General features: G+C 41.8%; 1 protein-coding gene across 1 annotated transcript in view; it reads left to right on the top strand.

Annotated features, from left to right (window-relative positions):
• Nucleotides 1-24,081, top strand: part of Tsl (membrane-attack complex domain containing protein torso-like) — a 192,467-nt gene that overhangs the window by 98,498 nt on the left and 69,888 nt on the right. The window contains exon 9 of the transcript XR_011547778.1: nucleotides 1,040-1,068. The gene's annotated coding sequence lies outside the window, so the exon portion shown is untranslated. The remainder of the gene's footprint in view (nucleotides 1-1,039; nucleotides 1,069-24,081) is intronic.

Raw genomic sequence — 24,081 nt, 5'->3', positions numbered from 1 at the left:
GTAATCTGAAAAAAAGAAAAGATTACTTGTTTAATAAATTATTTACTAAACGATTTTAATAATATATGTATTTCGGCAATAAAATTTTCATATCACTAGTCAGTTCAATGTGGACCGCTTGTCGAGATTAAATTCAATTTTCCTGGGCACATGTGCACTCGCGAAAAGGGTGAAGCATGAAAAAGTTGTCCCTTAATCGGTTGCAGTAAAAGCCACTCTTGGCCGTAGCGGTGACGTATAACAGCATTCGATGCAATCTCCTTATCGTAAAGTTCGGATTGAAACGGGCAAAAAATGCAGCTACGCTTGACCTGAAAACTTGGCCTTGCCACGTAATTTCCAGGACGCGAAGTTTTTCCGTCGCGGATTGCAAGCGATCTTGGAAAGAGACTCGATTACTCCGAGAAAAGTGTGCGATTAATTGAGCGAGCAAAAGCTCTCGATAGGGGAGATTGCCGGTTGCTCGCTGTTTTGTGCTCTTGTAAAAAGAACGTTCGTTTAAAGCACCGCATGCACGATTCTGTACAAAATAAATCTGAAATGGAACGATAATATACTTAGCGTTAAATAAAAAGTGAAAATAAATTTTTTATCGCCGCTGCAAGTAACTGGAACGAATAAATAAGTAATTACAACTGTTTATTTCGATTGTATTTTTATGAATGTTTTTGGTTGCACTGTACGTGCTATTGTTACAGACTGCCCGCTTTGTTTTATCGTATGACGCTATTTTTTACATGAGACGTGAGCTTTGTTGCTGACGCCTTTTTAATCTTTTTTTTAAAAAATGTCACTTTGAATTTTTTGAACTATTGAATCGTTTTACTATTCAAGTTTTCGAACTTGATGTAACAAAACTAAAATTTTTTTTTTTATTGTTGCACACTTTTTTTCTGCTTCTCTTTTTGCATTTCATGTAAACGCATGTTAGAATAAATTAAAATATAAAAATAGTTTAAGAAATTAATTTCTTATATTGTCTGAATAATCGATTCTATTGATGCTGTTTATTAAATTATATTTATTTTTTTTGTTACAGATCGACGCAACTGTATCCACTGCAGATTGGTAAGTCGCAACATTTCTTTTTTTCCGTAGTTTGTAATTATGTTTCTTAAAAAATTAGCGCGTGCTACGCGCGCGCATGGGTCTTTTTCTAATATTTTTAAAACATTATTAAAATTTTTAATATCGCGTGCGATTATTATGAAATCCGTCGTTATCGGATTCTTTTTTTTTATCTTTATTCACACCGCGAAAGCATGAGCTCGTGGATGCTGAGTGCAGAGGCGCGCGAGCACCGTGATTTTTATGATTTTTCGAAATTTACCCTGAGGAAGTAATGACAAGCGGGCGAACATGAAAAGAAGACGCTGCCCGAGAAAGGCTCGGTGTTTTGTGCGGAGACTCTTCTCGTTTCGCGCAGACATAATGATCTTTTCGTCGGGAACAACCGCGAGTCGTTACGGGCGTGGCGCCTTGTTACCTGTGATCGGGTATACAATTGGTCGTTATTTTACAACGTGTTCTCTCGGTGTTTCCTTGACGTTCTCGCACATATCCCTCAACGAAGAAGGCACCCCACGGCTTCGAGCGCGTTCGGCTGAAAGGGCACGTCTAACGCGTCGATTTTCCGGATCCGCTGGCAAGAAAACGAAACCGGTGAAACGTTGCGATACACGTCTGACGTTTTGTACCCAAGCTTTTTAACCGCCTCGCACTGACGACGCTTTAACGACCCCGCTTCTTCGCGAACGATTCTTCGCGAACGAGATGTATCCTCGATTAGGATACGGTCACTTTCTTTCAACCGCGGTTGCATCGCGACGTTCGAGCTTCGCCGGGCCCGGAGTTTTCGCAGCACATTTTTCAAAATAAGTTACCACCATCTAGAGTCGCTGGAATGAGAGAAGCACATCGCTCGCACTAGAGATTTATGAGATTGCGCGATGTTTATTTCGTTTTATTTTGTTCGCGGGAAAACTGCAGTTTCTATAACAATGGATCTTCAGTTTTCTTTAGCTTCTGGCGTAAAAGTATCTTTCACTGTGCAAGATAACCGCTCGTAACTGCTACAATCGTTTTCCCGATATAATATTTGCTCTATGCGATAACTACGCTTTGTGTTAAATAATATTTCATACGGTTTATTCCATCTGCAATAATATAAAATGATCGTTATTTTATATAATATAACGTGTTTTCTATTAAATCGTTTGTAGTACATTATAAATTATATCGAGCTCGAAACACTGAGGGATTTTTTTTTTTCCTCGGAATACTGCAGAAATTCGTGACGTCCGTCTTCTTAAGAAATTACTGTCGTCTATAAAACTTCTACAACGGTGATGTCCGTATTTTTTTCCCCATGCTGTTTCCTTTATTTTCTAAATTGTTTAGCGCGCATAAACTTTCGAACAGAGCGCGAAGGAACAGATTTGATTGCGCTCTCGAGTCATTCATGCAGCTTCTTCTTTACTGCTTCGTCGTGGAAAAGTGCGCGTCCTTCTTCATGGTGGTATTGAGAAAAAAGGAGCGCCATAACCTGCTCGAGATATTGCTAGCAATTCGTACCAAGTGCGCTAAGGCGCTCTTTCGCTTCGCATACAACTGCCCACGTCTCGTAAAAACTTTTCATCAGCTGAAATTTGAGTGCTTTTAACCGTTGAGCACAGGCGACTTTGATCCTTGTGAATTTTTGTATGTATCCTTTGAAAAGGGTTTTGATAGGCTAAGATATAAAAAGTAATGAATTTTCTGTGGTCAACGCTGCTTTTCAAAATTAAACCATATATTACAAAAAAAAAAGGAGGCAAACGAATATCTACGTTACGTAATTATTGCATTATTCCATATTAATAAAATAAATTCACGGAATAAATCCATTATTAATAAACGTATATATATGTCGGTTTTAATTATTTAATTTTAATTGGATCAGGGGATAAAAGTATGGAATTAATTCTTTTCGCTCTTGATTAATACCCTTGTTTTAACGTGCGGACATAAAAATTTCCCAGGTGTACACTTGCGTGTATAAATAATAATAATAAAATACCGAGATAACGGATGACTTAATCAGAAGAATAATAAGTTACGGGAAGTAATAATTACGGCAATTTAAAAGGCAGAACATTTAAGGAAGATACATTTGTCGCGGAAGATCGCTGCGAGCCCACTCTTCCCCCTCGTACTTTCGACGAGAGTAATTCCGGACCGTCGTTGCGGAATCGGGCGGAAGTCGCGCGGCGTTCGCTACCTGCCGTCACTCGGCTCGACGCCGAAATACGCTGTCGACTTTGTAATGTCGCATCGGAATTAGAGGCATATTTCGCCCGCGGGCGCTGGACCGGCTGACGGTGTTTTAATTAAGAAGGGGGAGTCTGGGTGAGCCGCGCGAGAGAATATTTCTTCACGAGTCATTGCAGTCGCTCTTCCTCTCCACCCTCGAGACTCGTAGGAGAGGACACGCGCGAGGGGGCTCCCTTGGCGAGATAAAATTGTCAAGCGGCACGACGGAGGGTGGAAGAAAGAGCGAAAAGCACTTTAAACGCCCGCGGCTACCTCGGCGACGCGCGAGCCGTCGTTGTATTTAACGCACGTACAAACTCTTTGTTTCTTCGAGAGTCGGGCCATTCGTTTGTTCGTAACGCGTCTTGTAGCTCGAGCCCGTTTGCGCGGTTCACCGACGGAAACAGCGCGGCGGGATACCGCAGCGAAACGACCCTTTAATTCCGCACGTTCGGGCGATACGTATGCCGCGGCTCTTCTTTTTCACGTCATAACCCTACGCGCACGGACGAGAACTTGAGATGACCGCCGTGACGCGTGTGACCATTGCGGCTATTTAAATTCCATTATAATGTCGGATGCATAAAGTGTGCCGGCTTTATCGTCCTTCCTCGCGTATCAGTTTGACATATCGCCCTAATGTCCGAGTAAATTTTTTCAACAGAACGTATAACGGTCGGACTATCATATCCGAAAACATTTTATACTTAACGTGGGTTTTATATTTTTAGGATCTCTCTTCTATTTTAGTTTCCTCTAATTTAAAATTATAACGTTCCTACGCCAGGAGTCAGCTTCCCGCTTTTACTAATTTCCCTTTCTTTGAAATCTCGTTTAAAAATTTACGACGCGCTGCAAAATGCGTGCGTGCAGACGTGCGTGCAGAAAGCTAATTGAAGCATGCGAAAATTCATTTTAAATACAGGGAATTCCTTTCAATAGTTGCCTCTCAAATGGCACGGAAAAACGGGGAAAGCGCGAACGTTGCCCGGATCGTATGCAAATGCCAGCCAGAATCAGTGGTCGTATCAACAGCCGACTTATTATATTCCGAATAATAATAAGGTTGCGTTCGCCCGCCTGACAACTGCCGCAAATGCCTTTAGCAATTCAAACTATCGTTTGGACTTGATGTTTTCCGAAGCTGCGAGCGGAGGAGCGTCGTGGCGCGACGGGTTGGAGCTTCGGTAGCGATTCGCATAGCCGCGAGCTCTCCGGTGACGTTTCATATTTAAAACATATTCGAGGCAAGCACCGCGCCTGCCGGATGAACGCGGCAGAAGAAGGCATATCCGCCGGTGGAAAATCGCGAGGGACACGGACGCGGAAAACATTTCTACAGCAGGAGTAAATTTAGGTTCCCCGCCGCCTTGAGGCATGCTGATTTTGCTGTTTTTCTCAATTTCACGTGCATACCACCGATATAACAGTATAAAATACATAGGCTATCGCATATTCAACACCCCCGTATTTTTATGAAATATAACTTTGGGACCCCACTGTCGTCTTATATACGAAAGCCACACACGTGGAAAAATGGGATTGAAAATTATTGTCTTCTTGACGCGAGAGACTTTACCTAATCGCGTAAGATCGACGAATATCTTGTTATAAATTCGGAAAAATCTAGAGACAGCATTTTTTTTTTAATAACCATAGCGGACTTTTCGGCACAAAGACAGAAAAGAATTTTTGCTACGTCAGATATTCGTCTGGTAAGGAAAGAATTGTGGAACTGCCGTTATTATCATAAATCCTGATTTCAGCCTGTGATTCAGATTTCGCGAAGATTGAATTAAATCACTTTTTCTGGGGAAAAAAAAAAAAAATAAAATAAAGAAACGTTTCTTTTCTTTCAAGGAGGGAAGAATCGCGGTAGATTCACCTCTTGTGGCTTTCCGTTCGACATGAATGGGGGAGAATTTATTGAAAATTGCATCTCGCAGTAAAGCGGCGTTATCCACAATCCAATGAATTTCCGGAGTTTCTCGAGTTGCATTACGTCGGCCGTTACGTGAAATTAAACAAAACTAAACTAAACGAAACCGACGTTCCCTGAATTCGCGCAAGTTTTGCTGTTGTTCCGTTTTAATTTTATTTATTCGAAAGCGTACTGAACTGCTGGGACAATGCTGCGGACAATTTTAAAGTGTGACGTGCGCAAGTCAGGAAAACTACTCGCGATGTCATCTTGAAGTCACAACGCTGCAGGTCAGAACTTATGAGCGTTAAGCTCATAATTAATGGTAGCGACATTTTACGAATCTGTCGAACGGATTATTAGAATCCGTGCCGAATAAAAAATTTTCTAGTACGTTCACTTGACACGTTGGATTATTTTTATAACAAAAATTTTAATAATTATATTATCAAACGGAATTATTTTTTCGCGAGAACGGCCACGCGCAATCGTCTTTCCTCGCGATTTTTATCTAAAACAGACGAGAGTTTTTTTTTTAATTAATTAAGTATATTAACATATTATAAAAATATATTTGTACGTACTCTCCGCGTGATGAATATTCGGTGCGTATTGAGACCTGCTAGTTATTTTGCTTGGGCGATGGCTTGACACCGCGCGCCAAAGTCACGTACGCTACCGAGAAAGTTGTCGTAGGTTGTGCGGTCCCAGCTGCGTGGTCAGTTGCCAATGAAGGCATGAGAGAGAGGGATAAAACGGAAAATAGATCACTAGCACGTAAGCTGACCCAACCCACTTTCGGACTATCCCCACCTGGTCTGCTGCGTGGTCAGCGATTCCGTGTACCGCGCGCGCGATTCACGTATGTCACCAAGTTCCCGTAGGTTGCGTGCGCGAAGCCACGATGTCGTCCTCGCCTTCACATTAACTTTTTCTTTATGAAGCGCGGTCTTATTAAAATGTCGATTTTTTCAAATTTTCTTCTATTTTTCAAATTAAAAAATAAACTATGACATGGAGCAATTTTTAGATCAGATTCAAATTTAGCAGGTTAAAATATATATTCCAAATACGTGGCCTATGGATTGTTATCAATGACGAATCAAAATTTATGCTAAATCTATAATCTAATTGCATCTTAAAGTCATTTTTCTTAAGTTACAATCAATTGGTTAAATAGATTTATTTTTGCGCACGCGAGCGGTGCATCCGACGTCTGCGGGCGAAGCGATAAAAGTGGCCCTATAAATAAGAAATAATTGCATCAGCATCTGTCGCGAGATCAATTCAACTGAATTCTCGCTCGTGGATCATCGACGTGTGCAAGTGCACGCGCTCGTTCGACTGCCACATGCAACGGGAGTTCGTCAAAATGCGGAACAATCGCGGTCGATTGTTCGCGATAGCGGCCGCTATTTATATTGCAACGGACGATACTCGCAAAAATTTATTATGATACCGGAACATCTCGCGTTTGGGGGACGCAACAAATGTAAATTCGCGCCGTCAGCTGCAGATGCAATCCACCCGGTTGCATGCCCAAGCTATCCCGGCCAATCATCGCGTCGTGTCTGTGTATCGGCTATGGAAGAGCTTTATCAAATGGCGAAGTTTACCAACGATGGTCAACAACAGTTACGATTTAATATTGCATGCCGCGAATGTTCGTTTTTCGTTGGGTACGTTTTATCTTGAATGCTTCTTTCATAGAAAATCCGAATGCCAGCTTATGTTTCCATTATTCCCTTCGTAAGGCGATATTAGAATAAATATGGCTTTAAAAGTGTATTTTAAAGCTTTAAAGGTACCGACAAATACCAGCCGAAATTCTCTTCACTTAATACTACGTATTGTAATTTCACACTGTAATTTATATACATATTTCTGTATAACGTATTAACATTTCTTTATATAGATTTTTAATATTATAATTTTTATAATATATTTTAAGAAGTAATTGTTTTAGACATATAAGAAAAGATTTGATATTTTTTGAAAGCACTGCTTTCTCTACTTGCAACCAAATAATCCCTAACACCGTGTTGTTGTGGAAGTAAATATACGGACTGATGTTGGCTGGCTTGAAATCATCGAGTTTACCTGTATACGTGCCGATGATATTATAACATGCATGACGATGAACTCGATCCCCGTCGAGTCGTGCTTTATGCGCATTTGCATTATGCGGTGCTTGGCGCGAAGTAAAGCCGCGCGAATATTCGGCCGGATGCAAAACGCGTGCATGTACCTAGGCGAATTAATTCGAGAACGATCGAACCACTTGCTGCAAAACGTCAATGATGTAATGCGTTGGGCTATTACTCATATCGCGCTAATTCATTATTAATGACAACATTGATAACAGTCCAATTATGCAAGCTAAATAATCAGGTGACACGCCGCCGCGCTGTTTATCGTGCGTCATATTAATAAAATAAATCTCCCGAAATCAGGTATGCGAGTATGTTAATCGCCTAACTCAACCTCGGTTGATTCATAAATTTTTCTTTATCATTTTTAGATTAAGTACAATTTATGTATAACACTATGCAGCACACCTATTGTTATATTAAATTCTTGCTGAAGAATTTTTTTTTTCGGCACAGAAAAATTGTGGCCGCACACCAACGGTGTGCAGGTGTAGATTTTTTGACAGTATATTTGAGCGGAGTTATGCGGAAGCCGTCTGATAGACTCTGCGTAGTATTCTATACTATATTTTACGAATTTTTAAGCTTTGCCTTTGTACGAATGTTTTACATCGAAAACTACCGCTATGTAACGTAGTTTCATTGTCAATTAAAGCGGACAATTAATTCCGGCGTTCGTTACTAGTTGCACACAGTTCTTCTAATATTTGCCGGCAAACCTAGTTATTTTTAATGAAATCGCCGCTTTGGGGACGCGGCACCGATTGTTATTTCGCGCAGCTTTAATTCATTATAACTTTAAGACGGAGTAACCTGTCAGCTCGCACAGGGAGACTACGGAGATCTTTCTACATAATTAAGATAATTAGCTGTTGAGTTTTAAAAAATATCCTGCCGTTTGTGTTTTTATGGTTTTTTTTTTTTTTTTTTTCTGTGCCGGAAGTTCCGAGCTAGAAGTTAGCCGTGGATAATCCCGAACGAATTTCTAATGAACTGCGGCGACTCTGCTAATTATCGCGTGCCTCATTCGACTTCGTTATCAGAGCGGAATGCGCGTATGCTGCATCTGCAAAATTAGTTACGTGAAATGTGCACCACGGTCACAGCTTGCATTTTTATTATTACATTTTTTTTTCTCTAAACGGCAAAACGAGTCGTGTTCTGTGCGCGCTTCATTAATTAGTCATTTTTTGCTAATTTTACCAAAAACGAGTCTCTGACGTCAAAACGCTTGTCCGCGACCGAATATTTTTTTTTTTACTTATTTATGAATGACGAACTTTCGTTAGCGATTACAATTCCGTTTCGATTATACAATTAAAGAAAGTCAAAGTGTTTACTCAATCAATACAATTATAATTCGTAATATATAATTTTTCTATGTTGTCGAATGATTTGAATTAAAGAAATTGCTAAATAAATGTATCCTCTTCTCCTCCTTTTGTTTTTCCTAAAAAGGAAGAAAAGAAGAAACACTTTGCGATATTGAGTTGAGATATCAAATTAATCGAAGCGGTGGAAATTTAATTAGGTAAGGATTCCGGTGTTTCATCGTATTACATGGAATTTCGAGAGCGGGACTATTCAAGGGATCGAGCGGTTCGAGTGCCTTCGATGTAATGGAGAGAGTCTCTCTTCCATTAGGCAAACCGGACGTTGAAGTTGTTCTTTTTTTTACGCGACGAAACACAGAATTCTATCGTGGGTCGCCGAGCGATGAGAGGGACGGTCACTCAGTCGGTGACGGGTACATGAGGGTGGGCTAAGGGATGGATAAAGGCGGACAACACAATTTCGCAGGAAATAGCTCCATTTCACTGAGATTTGTACCGCCATTAAAGTTTGTCCAACTCTCCGTAAGAAGTTCGAGTAGTATTTTCGCGTCCACTTTTCGGTTAACCGAGAGTCAAGTTTTGTTCGCCATCGAAACCCAAACGGCATTCCACAGCCGTGGAATGAAGTTTAAACGTTGCTATTATGACGCCAACACAGATCTGAATAATAAAACTGAATTTATTGAGCTTTTTCGCGCTTTTCTTACGTGACTATAAAAAAATTATAGTTTTTATATGCTTAAATATACCAGAATATTTGTACCAATATATATCCTGTCACATTGCATCACAGTTTCCGTAGCATATCGTAGCCTTGCGCAGCATTTTTTATTTTTTATTTTTTTTTATTTATCCGCGATGCGTGACATCGGCGGATAACGCGGATATATACGATCTCCGTTCATAAAAAATTAATGTTCCTCTTATCTCCGCGTGTTCAAATTACTTTTGACGTAAACTACACACTTACATGTTTATCCTCTAATATCGCTCTTTATATATTATGCATAAACTAATCCCCCGGTAATGGTGGGCGCTATCGAATTTACCGCAATCGGCGATAGATGTAACGCAGTTTGGAAATACCTCATTCACAATCGGGGAATATCGATTTCCTCAGTCAACCGAAACGAGCGCGCTCGGTAGGGATTACAAATGCCGGTGGCGCATTAAATTCGTGTTGCAACGGTGCCGCAGTAAACTTGATTAGATTGTAATCCTGACGTTTCAACGCGCGATGCCCCACACGAGACGTTATTACAATAAATTTGCTTATATGTATATACATATGTATGTACGGCACGCGGCATTAGAGCCGTCATAAAAGAATTTAACGATCGTCGATTAAACTGATTAACGCTTTCGATATGTGCGTCGCGCTGTGAAACCGGTCGTAATCAGAAAATGAGGAGCTCTCGAGTTCCGCGTAAACACGTTCGATGCAAAAACTTCATTAGATGCAACGACGTTTACAGCCGCATATTAATATCGCCATTCGGTTAGCGGACGCTCTTGCGAACGTAGAAGCGAGATTCAGATGTTACGATATTGTGACGCAATATTCTGCTGAATATCCTCGTTGTCTATTAAAAGCTTAATGAACTGCGGCGATGAATCCTTTGAGAGACTTTTCTTTCAGCCAGTTCTTTCAGCCGTCACTTTTTATATTACTTCGCGTTGAAATATCTTTTTCCCGATTGGATTCGCATTCACCCGCGATCGGGACACGTGTGCAGGCAAATTTGAAATTTACATTCCGTAAATGTGACGTGCACGAAATGACGCTTATAAATAAAATAATCGCGTCGTATCACTCGCTGTTTTTCCTGAAATTCAATTCGCCGTGCCGTCCTACGCCGCCACGTCGGAACGCGAGGCGAGGAAAGCTTCCGTCTTCCTCTGCGGGATTCCTTTATCCTGCATTCCGCGGGATACCAGGCGCATTTCGGTAAATCGCGTGACACCTGTAAACGGTTTTCATGTCGGCGCGGGAGCGCAAACAGAATACTTGCGTGTAGAATCTCTTATCCTGCGGTAGTTAAATTTCTTCTAAATCATCGCGCTAGGTATTCGGTTTATCGTACAAGCCAGCTCTCCGTTTTACCACGGTCGAGAGGAAAATATCACGTCGAAGACTAATTAATAATCCGTAAAAAAAAAAAAATCAAGAAGGGTGATCAATTACGAGAGCCACGCGTAATTTCGTGTTATTATCGAGGGTCTCTTATCGCAAATTATTTTTAAAGTGACTAATGGCGGCGGTATTCGAATAAATAATGATTTTGAATGCGGCGACGGTGATCGTTTTATTCGCGTTTTTCCACGCCGCGAAAAACCCACCCTCCGAGATAGGTGCGTGCGTTGCGCGGTGCTACATCGTCCACCATTTCTTTTCATCGCGGGGAAGCTATTTGCGTGGCGGTCGACCATAGAGTTCCGTATCGCGGGTGGTAAGTGATTGATGTTGAAGGCGTTTCTCATATGGATTGGACAGAGAAAGAAAGAGGATAAGAAAGAGAGACAGGGAGAGAAAGAGAAAGAAAGAGAGAGAGAGAGAGAGAGAGAGACCATGAGCATTGTGGGTAATTACCTGGTGGGTAAACGCTGTGTAAACACTGACCACACTGTTTTCCCTCGCCTGTTTCATGTTCTCCTCTCACCCTCCGCCTCTTCAGTTCCCCTTTATCCGTCTATCCATCTCCTTCGCTATCTCTATATACAGCGCGTGTGTATACGTACGCTTGCGCTACCCCTTCGCAAGCTCGACGAATTTCACCACCTGCATTCCGTTTACTTCGTCCGTTTGTTGCATTACGTCTGGAAATACATACGCCGACGTGCCGCGCGCAAGAACGGCCGCGAAGAGGGAAGAAATTTCCTTCAGCGAGAGAGACGTATTTGTACGCCAAGGTGGATGGGCATGCTCCATTCCTCTGTGCTTTGACTCATGCCGCTTTTTAGAATGTGAAACTTATGAAATCACGCGTGATTTTAAGATCTTGCATTCTCGGTTTCGAGTATTTCTATTTTACGTTTTTTATTGTTTGAATCGATTAATTACGCGATTTAACAATTATTCGTTCAATCTTCGTAAGTTTTCGGGCTTACTGGCTGTCGAGTAATTTTCGATCGATTATTCGTACGCCGTGACGTACATGCACGTTTATAAAGTCAGTACACTAACGATTGCTGTAGCGTTTGGTTCGAGGTGCCAAATGATATCGCGATAAAATTGTGATGTTTTTGCGAGCTTTATACACTGAGCGATCGCTGCACCGTTTCTTTCACACGTTTGACGCGTGTCACGCGTTACATAGTCAGGCACCGACGTACCGTCAACGATATCGTTTCAAATAACTGACTTCAAAGTGATTCTCTTCTGGGTGCACCAAATCGTCGCCTCGTCTGCCGTGTTTCACAACGCCCTCCGTTGCCGGTATCAAGCGACGGGCGCATAATTGCGCCGGAATGTCACCCGCCGGCTAACACGCGGCGTTCATTAAAATGCCATAATGTCATCGATCGTACACGCGACGACGTGGAGTGTAGGCGAACCGAGGCCAGGGGACAGTCCCGTATTTTAACCGGTCCCTTGTCGACACGTAACAACCGGGCCGCTTCGTAGGGCGGCTTTAAAGGGATTCGACGGGCTCGCTGCGAGCGGTTAATCCTCGTACAGCGGTTTCCGCGAGTGCGAATTCAAATGCGTTTGTTAGTTATTACATATTAGCGATTGCTAGATTAATCGAATGAACGGCGGCGATCCATTCAATTAGCGCGTCCGTCGGCTCGTGTGATTAATAGCGTCGCGAATGTGTTTATAAGCGATCGCATCGGATATGCTGGCAAGCATGCCGACGTCGTTGAACCCGAGAAATATTGCCGCGCATGAGCGACATGAGTGTGCAACTCCATCGATCTACCGTTCCTTTTTTTTTGTTTTTTTCTTTTTTTTAAATTTTTTTTATACCGATCCCTGAAAAAGGCAATGAACTGCTCGACATTACTTAGCTAATTTGAGTGACATCAATTAAGTAAAAAATGCTGCACATGTTGACGTAATTAAGGATCAAATATTATATGAATATCATGCGACAATTTACCATTTTTTTTTTTGTTTGACGATAAAAATAATTAATTGCTAAAGATATTTTAATAACTTAAGTATAGAACAGTTTTCACCTATGCGCATAGCATATTGTATTATATTAATATGTGAGTGATACGCTGTTTTCCCTATGAGATAAATTTGGCACGTACCGTCCTGTAAACAAACTTACTATGAGCACACGCGTGAGTCCGCACGTAAATATTGCGGCCACGCAACACGGAGCAGCAATTAGTAAAACACATTTGTAAATCAGCTAAGTAAATCGCGACGCGGCCGGAATCGCAAATGCGAGCGGTGTATAATGTCAAGCGGCATTTATTGCGGTCCCGCGAAGCCGGCGCGCGACGCAATGCAAGAAGAAGTTACGCACGAGTGGGATTTTTAATTTGGCGCCGGTAAAAAGCGCGGCAAAGAAAAAATTCAAGTGTTACAATGAGACGTGCACGAGTATTATTCATCCCGCATATTATCCATTTGTCGCGATGAAAGCTGGTTTAATTGTGTTTTTTATTCCTCCTCTCGCTTTATATCGAAATGAGCGCCGACATATGTGCCGGGCGTCAGGGTAATGAGATCGCGGCCCATTAATAATCCGCGGAACGAGTTCTCTCTATCGCGCGAGAGCGATAGGTGATTTTTTATTCGGCGCGAACATACTCTTTTATATCCCGATACTATAATTCCTTTTTATGATCTCCGCATAATCGAATCGCCGTGCCGCGCGCTGTTGAACATCGAAAACAATAAATACCGGAAAAACGCGGATTCTACCTGGATTCCGCCGCTTTTCTCTATTCCACCCGTACCGTGTAACTGTCTCGTTTACCGCACGGTTCACCGCGGTTTTCTTACCCTTTTATTTCCCACCCACCCTTTTATTTTCTCTATCGATCCCGCCGTCCTCGTAAAATTCTCGGTGTATTACGGCTTCCATTTCGGTCTTCCTCAAAACACACTGTCCGTGAAATCGTGCGGGATATTTGATCGCGTTTTATTTTATGTAACAGTCATTCGGCAGCGCTTTGTCGAGAAACAAATTATCCTTCGCCATCGGCGTTAAATATTTTAATTAAAACTTCGAAAAGTTTAATAACAAATTTGTTACACTCGGGACACTTATATTATATAATGTGTCTGCTGCGAAAATGGGCACTTGCAATTTTCAACCAATTTTGAAGTTTGCAGCGCGCAGGTAGGAATATTGGTGATTATTAATCTAGAACAGGTAATGTTTAGCAAAATTAAAAATTAATGAAAAATATTTTCATCGTTCTACGTGCGCGTAGCAACGTAACATCAACCTCAGCACGATTGAAATCGCAACCGAATGCGATAGCAAAGAGTAAAGATCAAATCGGACGTTTATTAGCTTGTAGCTGTATACCGGTTACAGATATTTCGCGTCACGATATCTGAGGGATTGCTTTGTTTCGCCGTCACACTGGTTCGGTCGCGGCGCATTGTAAATTGCTTTTGAGCATCGATCTGAAATGAATAGTCATTTCGTCCGAGCTTTTCTGGGATTTTCTCTGCGTCTCGCAGTTTTATTCTCATTTCTACGACTCCGACGGCGATAAGGTTCGACCTTTCGTTCGCGTGAGCGCTCTTACAACACGGAGGAATAATTAAATCCCCTTTGCATTTTCGAGTGGCGCGTGTCCGGGCATACAGGTACTTGTACCAGGCACGATGTACCTACCGCATAACGATAGCGCTCGAATATATCATACGGCACGACGGGGAGTTTGCTCGAATTTACACGAAGATGCCGAATTTACATAAAGCACAAGTTGGCCCTCTCTCGCCCATCGGGATCCCCGGCCGTTTCCGCAATTGCATCTAAATCACGATGCATTGTAGCGACGAGGTAAAAAATAAGTGAGCGAATGCGTTAGCATTTTTATTCAACTGTCCAACCATCCACGCATTATTATTCCACCCGTATAATCCCGAAAGGATCGTCACCCTCCGCGTTAGACGCGAAGAAGAAAAAGGCGTCGTCGTCGTTTGCATGTAAATGCTCCGGTGGCACGTTACCTTCGTTCACACTGCGTGACTCGACGTTCCGGCTGCGACGCTCGTTACATATCGTTCAACCCCCGGATTCGAGCAAGCCGTTTCTGTCAACACACGGTATATCGCGCAACATCGGCCGCGTAACGATATTCACCTTGGTCGCGTGTCAGCCGATCGAATTTTTCAGCACCCGATCGTCGCGGACGATCGTTTTCATTTGCATGTCCCGCCGCCGCATCCGGAAAGGAAGTAATTGAATCTATCGTTCTCACGCACGCCACACACCCGAAGCGTCGAGAGACGCACGAATATTGTCAAATTCACGCAAAATGAATTACTTCGGCTCGGCGTGTATTTACATAATGCGCTTTCATAGTCTATCCCGCAGCATTACAATTATGACAATGACGTCGTTTCGGTGTTTCAAAGTTTATTTTCACGTTGCGTAAACTCTGTATTATATATATATATATTTTTTTTTTTTTTTGCGTCCTTACATTGATGTAATTAAAAAAAAAAGTAATGTAGTTTGAGCGTAACTGTGAATTTTTGTCAGCTGGACTGCCTCAACAGTTTTGTTTGGTAATAAAAGGGACCGTTTCCTGCTATTTGATAGATACATAGTCTTGGTTGCGAATCGCGAAGTTATTGCAATTTCCTACGGATTTGAGAATGCAGATAAAAATACGGTGTTTGAAATTGCTATTCGTCTGTTGGAAGCATCGTGACGGATCTCGCGCGTCGTCAACAAGGGATACCGATCGGGCAGCCTTCGACTGGACGTTGAGTTTCGTGTTACATTATATTCGCTCGCGGTGTGCGTTGGGCAAAGAGGGATTCAGATGCTCCTTTGTATATCGGCTGGAAATACGGTCGTTATATCAAAGCGGGTTTGCATTGCGAGAGCGGGCGGCTACGTGAGCGGGATGAAATCGTCGCGACGTTCCGTACCAGTTGATATCCGCACGAATTCAGATTCAGCGGTTTGAAGTCAACGCTGGCGAAAGGGTGTATAGATTGTAATGTTACACCGCGTGCATATCTTTGTTGTCATCGAAATGGACGATTGACGGTCAATGATCGATGAACGTTGTAATCGTCGCGAGGCGTTCGATCCAACATATATAAATTCTTGATTAGTCGATCGTACTTTGATCACTGACAGTCGATCACTGGCCGTGGATCGTAAAAAAATGCAGCTTTAATCCGATACGCGAGGGCAATATCGTTTTACGTTCAAAAAATTCGCAATGCGTTGCGAATAAAAGCTTCATCCCAGGTGTTATTGACGTAAGCTCAAGTCGAAAAATGTAGCTTCAATACGATACGTGAGGTGATATCGTTTTACGTCCAGAAAACTCGCAGTGCGTCGAAAATAAAAGCTTTAATCCGGATGCGAGCTCGAGTTATTGTTAAATTGACGATTTATCTCGTGAGTTGGAAACATAATATATACGTTTTGTACATTGTTACTGCATTACAATTAGTAGAAGATATAATATTAATTAGTCGCTTGAAATAGAAAAAATATACCGCGAGAATAATAAATATGTTAAATATTTCTTTGTGGCAAACGATATCGTTGATATTTAATATCCGGCAATCATGTGACACTTTTGCGAGATAGTTCAAGCGGCAAGCGCGACCAATCGGTCGCAATCTTTGATCTTTATAGGAAATATGACAAATCGTAAAAAAATTCTTTTACGACAGAGTATGCGTATTTAAAACACGGATGCACATATACAACGACGTTTGCGATAAGCCGCTGTATATATAATATTTTTATTAACCGACTTAATAATACAGCGTAACAGTTCTCGTTTCAATATGGAAGATAAATGATATTTCATTTTGTTTAACCCCTATTACGTGGCCTATTTGGGTGACCAACTGATCTCCCTCTCTCGCGTCATCGTTTCCCCTTAAGAGATAAATTTTCCGTGGCTTCATGCGTGGCAAAATTTATTTCGAGGCAAGCAGAGGGTGCCTCACGCTGATAGGCAACGATTTAAGTCTAGACAGATAGCACCGCGGCAACAAGTGTCGACAATAATACAAAAAAATACAAGACGCCCATATTTCTACGTCCTTCTCCTTCGAAATGATTTTTTCTCTCCCCTTTACTCTGTAGCCATTATAAAAGAAACATTTCCGAAGTTACGGCTAAAAAAAAAATTAATGAATTAACGCCCATTATTCTGTGCGGTTGACGAACGTGATATGAAATATTCAGAATACAAATGGCACTCCGAATCCGATCACAAATGCGCTGGCTAATAAGAAAGTTTCTAAACTCTAATGCATTTAAATTGGCTCCGTCTTGTGACTTAAGCATTCAATTACGTGCATCCTGCGCATCGACGATTGCGACGTTTTTCTCGCTCGTATTGAACTGCCACGCGAGTCATTAGTAGAATTTCGTTCCGTCAGATAAATTTATACCGAAGAGAAATTGATACCTCACGGGGTTCAAACTGTTATAAGGACCACAAGATCCATTAATTTCGATCTTAATTTAAAAAAAAAAAAAAAAAAAAAAAAAATTAGACTCAACTGTAACATTCGCTTTAAACGAATCATTTCTACGACGGTGAAGAAAATACAGAAATTCGGTGGTGAGCAGTCACGTTGGGCGACGTTAGACTTTGATCTTGTGTAAGACGTCTGAGACGGATAAGAACGGCAACGGTAGCCCGACATGCACGGATAATCGCGAAAATAGTTTCCCGACGAGAACGATTCTCTGGAACGGTGTCGTCACTCATCCCAGCCTCCCACGAGCTCCTTTCGGGTCCCGAGGAATCGTTCGAGATTTTAACGAGCGTCGACCTACCGTGTTCGTAACGACCGGGTGAATGGATCGTATTTTCGCAGGGGCACAGGACAAACGGATCGCCCGTAACGTTTTGCATCCGTGCCGATGCCGATCGCGTCGCGAATGGATTCTGTCGGGTTGCACGGCTCGTTTCGCGAGTCCGATCACGCGTCCGCGTTTACGTGACGACTCCTCCTCTCGATGTGCCTCGGAGCTACCGCCTCTTCCATTTTCTCACGGTTTTCACCCGGCGCGCGGGTAATGAAGACATGCGACCGGGAAAAGAACCGGCCCTGATCCGCGACTGATTGCTGCTCGATGCTCGACGAATAACACTAAGTAGCTTCCTACCACTACTCTTCCACACGTCGATTGTTAATTCATCCCGACGTCCCCGCGTCGTTTTTATAGGAGATGTGCCAACCCCGAGCGTCAGCCTGATTTTTCTTTATCTCGCGCTCCAGTTTCTACATTGTTCACACGTTCTATAAAAAAAAAAAAAAATAGACGCATCAATATATCGAGATATTGATGCGTTCTTAAAATGAACCAGCACGCGTAATGCGGATTTTTTATGAATTTAGTCTTTACGAATTATATATAAACTATTTGGTAAAACATTTTGGCATATTATACGTATGCGACTTGCTGAACAATATTTACGTCGTCTTTTAGCTTCACGGCACGAATGGTATTTTCGTCCACACCCTGCGAAATTACAACTATGCATTCAAGCTATCCCACAAGAGCATGCGTCAGATTATCACGGTATAACATATATGTGTATACGGGCCAGCTCTTATCTACCAGGCGAGCGTATACGAAAGGTGATAAGGACCCTTCGCTCAGTCCGTGGTGATATGCGCGCGGTTAACGCGAACGATACGACCAAGGTAAAGGTACCAACGATGCATCGCGGTCGCATCCACCCTGCTTCCCTTTCCCCGAACGTTCCTGATGATGACGGATCGCCTTTGATTACTCAGCGCGATCTATCTCATTGCCTTTCGCCCGCATTCGCGCGAACATATAGTTAGGGTATCGAGACAGGCGCATCTCGCAAACACTCAGGTAATTGCCTCTAGGCAAGTTAGTCGGCTTTAACTAGAATAACGCTTATCGCTGTCTATCGTGGCGAAAACCCAACGCTGAGGATTTTCGCCCTTTTGATCGCCCGACTCGCTGCATCTTGTTTCTAACTCACGTTGCAACTCTCTGAAACGTATCTCTCGTCGTTTTCCTCGTTTATTTCTTGTTGATTGTTTTTGCGTTCATCTCTCCTCTTTTTTTTTTTTTTTTTTTGTTTTTTCTTTGTTATAAGTAGCTTTGCGTCGTTTTTGCCCTTTTTCACGATGCCGCCAATTCGTGCGAAGGTGTTTCAACACTTCAGTTCGACTTTTACTGTTCGACTTTTTTTACGGTCTGCTAAATAGCTTCGTTTCCGTGCAAGAAATCGCGTGATTGTCCAGCTCGTTTTCCGCAGCGTCTGTTCGCGATAATTCCTCGAGTAAACGCACGTCGTTTCGATCAGTAATTTATTCTCTTTTTTTTTTCTCTTTTTTTTTTTAAAAAGAAAGTTTTACGTGCCATCAATCGCGACACAAATTTAGCGGCTATTATTTATCGCGGACATTATCGCGGTGAATTAAAATTCCGTCACTGCGTTTTAATACGACGGTGGTCATTTAAATATAGGGCTTAGTAACGCACGCGAGGTTTCCGTTGCAAACTGATTTCCGTATCGATGACGGGGTGACAGTTCCGATGTCACGATATCGACTTCGCCCGGGCGTCGCGGGCTCGAAATCGCCGACCAAGCGCGCATCAGATAAGGATTAATTCGCGAATCGGCGGCCATCCAGGTGCGAATGCGTTCCGCGAAAACAACGGGGGTACGGTTTAAATGCTCCTCGTGCGCCGATAAGATCCGCCTGTCGGTGACTTTGATTGCACTATTATTCTCTCGGCATAAACGGCCACCCCCGGCGCGAGGGAAAATGGTAATGAGCGACCTTATAATCGTTCTTATCTGCAACGTATGCACGCGCGCAAGTATGCCCGCACCGGGAAGGGTAGATAGAACCGCGGGGAGACGAGGTCACAGGAAGAAGGGAATTATATCGGGAACGCGGACGGATCGAGCATGAGAATTTTAAATGCGCCGCGTTACCAGATCTTGGCATGAATGATTCATCGATTGGAAAATCGACGTTCTACGTGTTCTTGTCTCGGGAGTCTTCTTTGCGTAACACGTGGCGTCCGATGACGCGTGTAATTGTATATTTAATGTAATATTTCGATATTCGCGAGGAAAAGCGGACTGACATTATGCCGCAACATGGAGATAAGCCGGGTAATATATCGTGAGATAATTTAATATTTTATAATTGCTATTTTAAAAAGCTTACCGCGGAAAAGATTATTGTACGAATTTTGCTAGCTTACGGCGTTAGTACGTAAGTCGAGACAGACATCGCTCTAAAAAGTACTCCGCTACGTGCCCGTCTTCGAAGAAACTACTTCCGAGGTTCGTCTTTTAAGATGATCTCACTGTCGCGACGTGAAGCCCCGAGAGGTCAACGATATACTCGTGCTGAGCTATCTGGGCTTTTGATTGATCAAAAACGTTAGAGGAGCAGTGCACGTCTACTTCCAGAGATGAAATATGTCTGCCCTATCTTTTCAGTAATTTACTGAGAGCAAATTGATTTAATAATTGTTACATTACAAACATTAATTTAGAGCTGAAAAATATTATATATTAATTTAATAGCTGTTTTAATTTTGTTTTATTAAATTAATTTTGTCGGTCGTTGATTAAAGAATTTAAATTTACTAATATTTAATTATTATTATGTACGTACCTACGTACATATAATTACTATTTAACAGAACACATAATGTACGTCTTATCAAATGCTTTTCATTTCGATTATTCGGGAATATATCAAACAAAGGTAATTTTGAAACACCATTTATAATAATTTATAAATAATTTTGTACGCCCGATTGTCGCGTGATAGACGATCTCGTCTCGTCAGCGGTATCCTTATACTACTGAAAAGGTAAGAGCGCAAACATTGTCGACGTTCGATCTCGTTCGTTTTTATTTCTTCCGTGTGAAATACGTTTATAGGAATACGTATGGATAGCGTTCTGCCTTGAGCGCGCGACTCATCCATCGTCGTAAGTAACTGTAAACGAGTTTTCAGAAATACATGGACGTACACCCGGGAGAAGTCGGCCCGATAGTTGGCACGTAATGGAATATCGAACAAGTTCGCAATAACGGCATGTAACGCTTCGTCGATGCGTCGAGACAGTCTCTGGCGGGTTGTCCCGGAAAACATTATCCTTACGTAACCGTTAACGAGCTCACGATGTAATGACAAAATTGCAGATTAAATTTATTACTCGAGAATAACATGAAGTAGACGGCGGGGGCGGGCTCCGTGGCGACAAATTGCTCCCACCCTCGCTCCTGATTATTACTTTTATCACCGGAGGTGATAATAAAATTATCGCATAGAGCAGTTTTTCCTCGATGCTTTAAAGCAACCTATTTTCACTGTTGTATCTGTTATCACTATAAATAGGCTTTAATGCGCGATAAAATGCAAGCCGATAAGAATAAACCTCGGGACAAAGGTGTAAAACGGAAACGGCGAATTTTGTTAAAAATGAACATTTATTCATCGCTGTGATTTATAATTTTATTAAATTTAATGAAATAAAAATAGTCTTTTGTTCGAGGGGACTCGGTGAAATAATGCGAACGCGTGATAAGAATAGAAAGTGTCGACGGACCGCTATTTCAGTATCGCCGTAATGACCTTTGGTGTACAAGTGCACTAAAGCGTCATGAAGAATTCAGAGGGAACCAGCGGTTTCTGATGCAGCTGCTTAAATCCACACGGGCTACGGCAATCGCTTGGGGCAGTTTTATTCGAATCTAGGTATATTGTGTGTTACTTAAATTTCAGGTCCACGGAAATCTCTAATTCAGTGCAAACGCTCTTTCACTCGTTTACGTCGCGTTTTTATTGCAGCTAGGTAACGCGCAGGTTTTACATCTTCTTTCGCGAGCGTTCTACTATGTATTGGTAATTAATTAATTAGACAGCTTAAAACCACAGAGAGCTCGTTACATTGGCCCGAATGCGTTACTGACGTACGAGGTGTTTTAATGGGAAATGTTGATTACGAGCTAGATCGCATTACTTTAAATTACAGCCGGACTCGCGTAGGACAACATGATTGCAGCGGTCAGGCCAATTACGCGAATCTCCGGATAATTATGACCCATTGGTCGAGTCGCTAGCTCGATTCAAATTGGTTCGATGATCAATCATTGACCTCGGTTTATAATGGTGTCTCTGGATTATTTTATCGCGAATCTATATCGTTGCAAGCAGTACTCATAAGATATTAATTAAAGGTTGTATTAAAAATCCGCACGATGAAAATGGATAGCTCCTCTTTAGTTAGCTTTATTTATGGATGGTTTTGCCTTTTATTTATACTTACAAATATTGTTTTTTGTTATATACGTTATATCGGACGACGCAAAATAATATTTGAAAGTGTACAATCAATTTAATAGTCACGGCCATCGAATAATGTAGTGCCATTTATCAAATTGCTTCTTTCGAGTGACACTCAAGACGATAAAAAGAAAAAGAATCGAAAAAAGCCACCGTGTGTGTACCAAATAAAAATATTTATTCGGTCAAAGAACCTGAGTCGCGTATTGAATTAAAGAAAACCTATTGTACTCGCTCAGTAGCGCACAAGAAAAGGGTATTAAAGAAAAAGCAAAGTATAATATTGCACTTGAAATATATTTCTTACTTGATATTTTATAGCTTCGCTTTTTAATATTTTTTATTGAAATATCTTGATAAATTGTAGTATAATTACATAACTTGACGTATTTTTTTTTTTTTAACAATAATTGTCGCTGAGTGCGAAGTTAACTACGATGTAAGCCTACTGCGACTTTATGACTTTAAATTAACGCGTTTCTCTTTGTGAAGTTTATTACTGCTGTAATCAAATTGTAGAAACGACTAATTAAACGTACTCTTTCAGTTTATCGATGCGCCGTTAGGGTTGTTATGAAAGAAAACGTAGCGGGACTACGTAATGACTCTTAACGACGACTTTAATTAGTGGCGCGGCAAATACCTAGCGAGCGAGCTCGCCACGTGTAACTTAAAACCTAAAACAATGGATGTTAAACGTCTCCACAGAGTTTTATGGTTGACTTCAACCTAATGCACCACACTTCGCCACGGCGTATGCCGCGCGTTAATGGAACCGCGGATTAAGAGGGTCGTAAATGTTGCCAGAGCAAGCTGCTGGTGCTGATAAATAGCTGGGAGAATGCTTCTTCTCCACGGAACAACCACAGTTCAAATAGCATCGAGGAGTGCAAACACTCGTATCGATAATTCGCACATAGTTTATAAAATATTGCGGGCGGGAATAAATAAGTACCGAGAGAAAATTAATTGCGCACACTTGAAATATTTAATAACAGTTATGCGGATAATAACGGCTAAGGAATGACAGGGATTTTTCGGACGATTAACATCGCGGAAAAGCGGAAACGATAAATCTGATTTGATCTTAACGTGGCTTTTCTTAAATAGATTACGATTAAAGCTTTACATTACTAATAACGTTAATTAAATTATGGAGATTGTATAGCGATAGTATGTCCGGTACAGACAGCGATGTCCCTGAGTTTTCCAGAATTTCTGGATAGGGCAAAAGTGGGGTACACCCGCAAATGCGATTAGCCGCGTCGGAAAGGAGCTTTAATGAAAGTTACCTGCGCTCGTTCTCTCGTAGCGGCCCCCGATACTTGCGTGAATTTAATCTACGCCAGAACGTCTGATGAGTTCCCACCGGAAGTAACCCGACGAGCTGAAGGGTAAAAGAGCGCGGGGATGAGATATCGAGTAGCGAATAATTCACGCGACGGTTGAAAAAGCGCCTTGATACTCTGTAGAGCAAAGTCGAAGTGGCTCCGGAGAGTGAAATCCGGATCGCGGGTGAAGCGGATACATGCTCGGGATAAATGGACGGCCAAGGGTGAGGCACACTGCAGGAATGAAGATAAGTCGGATATGCGCTGTACTTTCGAAAGACCGATGTCACGCGTAGAGCTACGTGTTACTTTACGGATTCCTTTCTTAACGGAACGTCTTCCGATCTTTCCTTACGTAGAAAAGATAGCGACTCTTTGTAAGTTATTTTCTAAAAGCAATTTTTTTTTATTTATTTAACTTTTATACATTTGATGCATTTAAAATGAGTACGATTTAAAGAGTGCGCGAAAACATATATTAAATAAAAAAAAAAAAAAAAAAAAAAAATCTAGAAAAATATCTGTCGTTAATAACTAATGTTCGTAAAAATGATTAGAGAAATAC

Source organism: Cardiocondyla obscurior, linkage group LG03, assembly GCF_019399895.1.
Source record: "Cardiocondyla obscurior isolate alpha-2009 linkage group LG03, Cobs3.1, whole genome shotgun sequence".
In the NCBI taxonomy this organism is placed as follows: Eukaryota; Metazoa; Arthropoda; class Insecta; order Hymenoptera; family Formicidae; genus Cardiocondyla; species Cardiocondyla obscurior.
The sequence above is the reverse complement of the archived record's forward strand: the minus strand, read 5'-3'. Positions and strand labels throughout refer to the sequence as shown.